Raw genomic sequence first — 6856 nt, 5'->3', positions numbered from 1 at the left:
CTGACGGTCATGACTGAAGCTTCATTTTGTACTCCGTAACAAAATGTGATGTTTGTTTTGGATCGTTGTCCTGATGGAAGATCCAAACACGGTCTATTATAAGATTTCTAGCAGAAGGCGTCAGGTTTTGATTTTTTATCTGTTGATATTTTATAGATATTTGGGGTACTTTTTATCCTTTTGTGCACCAAACCCATCTAGCGTGTTTGCTGCCAAAAAGCAATTTTTTTTTTGTTTCATCTGACCACAAAACCCTGTGCCATTTGAAGTTCCAGTCGTGTCTGACAACTGAATTTGCAGGAATTTGGTTTTGGATGAGCGAGGAGGATTACTCTTTGGCCGGCTCTTTCGGGTCACCAAGAAGAGGTTACCCTGCTTCCAAGCAGATAATGAGCAAGTGAGTAGTTGATGCTATCTCACTTGCTTATGAAGCGGCTGATCAGCCTTCACCCATGGCTGTCCGGACCTATTCTACCAGGACTATAGGTCGCCTCTAAGGCTTTATTATCGGGGGCCTCCCTCCATGACATCTGTGATGCAGCAGGCTGGACAGTGACGAGCGAGCACACTCCGGCCCAGTCCCCTCGTGCCTCACTCTCTCCTGAGGAATCCCCCTCGCCGGTCCTGTTCACGCAGGTGGATCAACGCCCCTCTCTGAAAACGGCAGGTCTCGTCTCTTTCGGGGCTTTGGACGAGGAGGAAGAGAAGGATGACAACCTTTCTATCACTGCGACGAGTGGACGGGCTCCATTTCTGGGTCCGCACCGTCAACACAAGCCAATGCGAGAACGAGCATCGATGCAAAGCTTCTCGGCGTGCTGACCAGGGCCGTTGAAGAGCCAACGCGCAGCAGGCTTGATGAGTGGTTCATGCTGGGGCGCCGTCAGGCCCCTCAGCAGAGACCCGCCCCCTTCTTCCCGGAAGTTCATGACGAGCTGACGAAGTCATGGAAGGCGCCACACTCAGCTCGTTTGAAGACTTCATTCTCTTCAGCGCTCTCCTCTGTCGACGGCGCGAAAAAGGCTATGAGGCAATTCCTCCCCTCGAGGAGGCGGTGGCCACTCACCTCTGCCCGCCCACCGCTACAGGATGGAAGGCCAAAGCGTCGCATCCATCTAAGCCCTGCCGCGCCACTTCAGCTCTCGCTAGCCGCGCATACACAGCCGCTGGCCAAGCTGCTTCGGCGCTCCACACCATGGCTGTCCTCCAGGTGTTTCAGGCCAAGCTTCCCCGCTCAATGGACAGTCTGGCCCTGATCCGGAGGCTTTCAGGGATCTGCGCAGCGCCACAGACCTGGCCCTGCAAGCCACGAAATCGACAGCCCAGGTGATCGGACGAAACATTGCAAGCCTGACGGTGCTTGAGCGGCACCTTTGGCTGAACTTGACTGACATGAAGGATGTAGACAGGGCAGCTGTTCTGGACTCCCCTATCTCCACCACTGGTTTGTTCGGCATGGCTGTCAAGGGTTTTGCAGAGTGTTATACTGAGGCCCAGAAAGCGTCGCAGGGCATGCGTCACTTCCTACCAAAACGCTCCAGCTCTGCTTCGAGCCGCCACAAGAAGGCGCCACCTCCTCAGCAGGTAAAGTCACCGCATTAGATTTTTACCGCGCTAGCCATGTAGCTTTGTCTTCTGACCGCGTGCTTCTCCGCAATCGCGGCGACAGTATTAGGGTGGAGACTTTGTCTAATGCCACTGGGTATGTTAGACGAGGTCGAAGTATTCATAGGACACCGCAGAGGCGGTGTGACACGGGGCAGAGGGGCTATTATGCATAATCTATCGCAAGCTGATGGGAATGCCGGCTTTGAGTATTTGGCCAATGAGGATGAGTACCAAAGTTGGATCATGCCTTTTGATCAGCCAATTGGATATCTGAGGGAAAAAGAACTCACTAATGCCAATTCACCCCTAGATTTTTTATCACTCTTTCTCTCTGGTGATTTCTGGAATTTACTTGTAAATGAGACAAATCGCTACGCCCATCAGTTTTTAGCCTCCCATCAACTCCCTCCACACTCCAGATTTCATCAATGGTCTGACATAACTGTCAGTGAAATGAAAGCCTTCTTTTCTCTGCATTTGAGTATGGGTCTGGTAGAGAAATCAGAGTTGGAGGATTATTGGGCTGAATATTGGCCAACAGCAACACCTGGATTTGGCAAGGTGATGTCTAGGAATAGATTTGAGATGATTTTGTCTTTCCTTCACTTCAACAATAATGAGGAGTGTGTTGACAGGGGTCAGCCAGGGTATGACAGGCTGTTCAAAATCAGCCCAATCATCAATTTGGTCATCCCCCGGTTTTCAGCAGTGTATGGTCCATCTAAGCAGCTGTCATTGGATGAAATGACCATTGCGTTCTAAGGGAAATCAACGCTAAAAATGTACAATCCAAACAAGCCAGACAAATATGGCTACAAAGTTTTTGCTCTGAGTGAAGCCAAGTCAGGCTATGTGCTACAGTGGTCCATGTACACTGGACAAACTAGGCCTAATGCAGGTGATTTCGGTGCTACACACCTTATTGTCCGTGAGCTGATGGCCCCGTACACAGGGAAAGGGCATGAGGTGTACATGGACAGCTATTACACCTCGCCAGCCATAGCAGATGAGCTGGCAAGCAATGATTCGGGTTTGTGTGGGACTGTCAGTAGTAAGAGGAAGGGGATGCCAAAGGGCCTCACCCGTGAACAGTTACCGTTGAGCAAGGGAGATGACCCAGTGTTCATGAGGAAAGGGAAAATGCTAGCTTGTGCGTGGCATGATACAAAGCGCCTCACAATGCTCTCTACACTGCATTCCAACACATGTGTCAGAAAGCGCATTAGGGCTAAACACACTGATAGTGGCTACAGGGAGATAAATAGGCCTGTTTGTGTTGATGACTACAATTCATTCATGGGGGGTGTCGACACAGCAGACCAGAGAATGAAGACCTACCTCTTTCCCCATAGGTCAAGGAAATGGTACAATAGAATTTTCAATGCCATTCTCAGTGTAAGCATGGTGAATGCCCACATCATTTACTGCCGCTGCACTGCTGCTCCTCACAAGCCCCTGAAAGTGTTCATGCAGGATGTCATCACTGCTTTACTGGAAGGCTTTTCCAGGAAAGAGATCAACAAAGGCCGAAAGTCATCCTCACTGGGAGACTTGCCACAGAGACTCACTGAGCGCCACTTTATCTGCCAGGCTGATGGTTACCCAGATTGTGTAGTTTGTTCTGATCGGACCCGCCCTAAAGGCCGCCGTCAGACAAAATACATTTGGAGGCAGTGTGGGGTGGGTCTTTGTGTTGTGCCATGCAATGAGAGGTACCACACCATGAAACACAACAAGAAATGTCACCTGGATGGATAGGGAGTCATTATCTCTACAGCAAAAGGCTTTTTTTTGTCTGCCATTTATTAGTAATGATTTACACTGTTGATTTATCTATTTCCCTGACCATTTAGTAGTGTACAATATGCGTTATTTTTTGTGTGTTCATGTCCTTGTGATGTGTGCGTCTTTGTCAGCTAAAAAAAAAAAAAACATCAACAAAAACCACAAAAAAAAAGAAACTAACATTGTCTCTCGTCTTGTCTCGTCCATCTCACTCATGATCTGTGCCTTGCCGTGGCGAGTGAGCTTTTGAACTAAACAGGTCTTGTTTCCTTGTGTTTGTGTGTCATATGAATAATATATATGTGCCCCATACATGGAATCAGAGTGCCTACTGTATGTAGTAAATGCAAAATCTCTACAGCAAAAGGCCAACCGCTACATGCATTCGGTTTGTTTCTACCATTTACTAGTAATGATTTACAGTTTGTTTACTACTTACTATATACCTGAGCATTCAGTATTGTGCAATATAGCATACAGAAGGTGAGGGACATTATGGGGGTAAATAAGTGCTGCATTTTATCATTTAAAAACGTGACTTTTCATGAAAATTCTATAATCCAAGATGGCCGCCACCCTATGGCGTCATAATATGCAAATTAGATGGGAAAATGTAATCCCTACATAAACTTTGGGTCATCCTTAATATTTTAATACTTTTAAAATATAGCCTTTTGAAATTAAGATGTCAAAATCTAACGTTTTAGGAAAAAAACTCTGGCGCCTAAAGGGTTAACAATGCCTGCTATACTATTGTTATTATTATTTTATCATCTTGGAAAATGGCAGGCTTCTTTTTTAAATCTCCTCATTCTTTGGGCAATGTTCCTCATAATGATAGGCCCTGATAGCTCCTAATAGGGCCATTATGGGAGGGTCTTTGTCTCTCTCACGTGTGAAACACTCAAAATTCATGGGTGGTTTATGACTACTCGCATAAATCTTTCTTACACAAGACATGTCTTACAAATTTTAAATCAATATTATCAATAATGTCTTATGTGAATGAGTAGTCAGGATGATTTTCACATAGTTTTGGAGCAAATATTCTAGGCTACGTGATACAATTTTCAAAAGTATTGTGAAGAAATAATCAGTTTGGGTTTCATGACCCTATTTCAGTCACTTTTTTGGGGGTCATTTTCACAAACCACGCATAAATGTTATTATCTCAAAACTACAAAAATTTGCATACATGCTGCTGACATATTATTGTAGCAGAGTTTGTACTGAATGCAGTGTAATAAGACTTTAGCCATGAAAATGTCTCAAGTAACAGAAATAAGCACACATGTCAGAGCATGTCAGAACACCTCCAGGACCCGGAAAACCCCTCAGACCCCAGAGGGTTAGATAAAGTATAATGTATGTAAAATGAACTACGTGTCCTGTGAGTTATTTATAACTAAATAAATATTTGCAACAAATGTATAATGTGTATGAACAAACAGGTATATAAACTAATCCTAAAGAAAACAGCATAAACTCAGGAAACTATAATGTGCTATGCGCACATTGACACGCATCTACCATTATTCACATCAGTTATTCATAAAGGCTAATAGTCCTATACTTTAAAATATTTATGTAATAATAGGTTTCAACTTTAAAAAAAAAAAGGAATGTAGCTGCAGCATCACTACCCTCACCTGCAACATGGAGGGTGCGATGCAACACAGTCGGAAATCAGAAAGAGTAAGTACATATTTACCCACTATTTTACAGTAGTTCAATTTTGTTTATATACTTAGTGATAATACAATATGAGCCTGAATGACTTTATTACAGTATTAATATTTGGAGGTTGGTTGATAATGTTACATAGGCTACGTATGTTTGCTTTATGTTATCAGCATGATACTCTGTACTCTGTAAAATATACAGTATGATAATAAAAGTTAAATGGAATAAAAGGAAATGGAATTTTAGGAAATTTTAAAATAAAAGGAATGTAGCTTGCTCACTCTCACCATCAACTGGAACTCGCACTAGGAGGGCATGCAGCAACACAGACATAAATCAGAAAGATACATATTTACCCCCTATTTTACAGATGTTTGTTCAATTTTGTTTATATACTTAGTGATGATACAATTTGTATATGTGCCTGTGTGGCTTTGCAAAAATTGTGTTGTTGTTGTTGTTGTTATTATGCATGCACAATATTACAATGATTGCCCATCAGTTATGCATGTGCTGGCATAGTACTTTGTTCAACCTTTATTAATATTATTATTTTTATAGGAATGTGGTAGCATCACTCTCACCTTCACCTGCAACTCGCACAGGGAGGGCACGCGACAGGTGTCGTTCAGTTTTGAGAACAATTGAAAAGGACACTGAGTAAGTACACTTATTCCCTTTCTTTCAGATATTAGTATAATTTTGTTTACATATTCCGGTTTTGTCTGGGCAATATTACTTCTAGTGATTGAAATAGAGTTTTTTTGTGTAATAAACATGCTCACAGTTGTTTGTTTGTTTTACAGCTATAAAGATGATGGTGATCATCAGACACCTGTTGCAAAGAGGGCCAAGACAAACATTCAAACAAGCAGTCGTCTCTGTCATGGAAAACAGAGACTGATATTGATATGGTTCCACAGACTCTGAGATTCCTGCCTGCACAGGAACCTGGACCACAACTGAGTCCTGCTGATACACACACTCCCAAGAGTCTCTTCAAAAAAAAATTTTCTGAGAATGCAGTGTCAACTCTGTGCCACTACACCAATGTTCAGGCTGCTAGCCGTAGGGCTCGACACACGTCTGTTTATGGCCACTTTAACTAAGTTTCTTATATATATATTCCCTATATGAAGCCCGTCACGACTGGCTTATATTAGGAGTCATACTTTACTCTTCTTTGAGTCTCAGGCATCTGCCTTGGGCTATAGTAGGAGCGAAGTTAGCACGCACAGCGTTTTGAAAAGGGTTCCCATAGCGTAAGCTAGCAACGCAATACGAGAGACCTCTCGAAAGGGAACTAGTTAGTAACGTAACCTCAGTTCCCTGAGATGAGGGAACGAGTATTGCGTAACCCACCATGCTACTGTGCTGTGATCTGGGATCGCATTTGATTTAACCTGGAGTTCCTAGGCGAGGTTTGGTCCCTTTATAGTCGTAGACCACGCTAGAGGTGTGCGATATATCGTTTAGACGATAATATCCAAATTGTTGTCTGGACGATATGCAAAATTGGGATATCGAATATTTCATAATTTGTACAATCCGACCTCCCAAACATGAAAAGAGCTGAAGGAAGTTAAAGAGAAAACCAATAACACACACTATAACCTTCTAAACTATGATATGTAGCGATTTTAATACTGTATGGGGTTTGTTTGACTGTATTTTATGTTTTTTTTTTGTACAAAATCACGATCGTTCCTCAATTGCACGAGAGTAATTGCTGCTACTAATTTGCAATACAACTACGGAGTTCTTACCTGTGTGTTATGAC

Source organism: Phoxinus phoxinus (genome assembly GCF_949152265.1).
Source record: "Phoxinus phoxinus genome assembly, chromosome: 10".
In the NCBI taxonomy this organism is placed as follows: domain Eukaryota; kingdom Metazoa; phylum Chordata; class Actinopteri; order Cypriniformes; family Leuciscidae; genus Phoxinus; species Phoxinus phoxinus.
Note: the sequence above shows the minus strand (reverse complement) of the source record.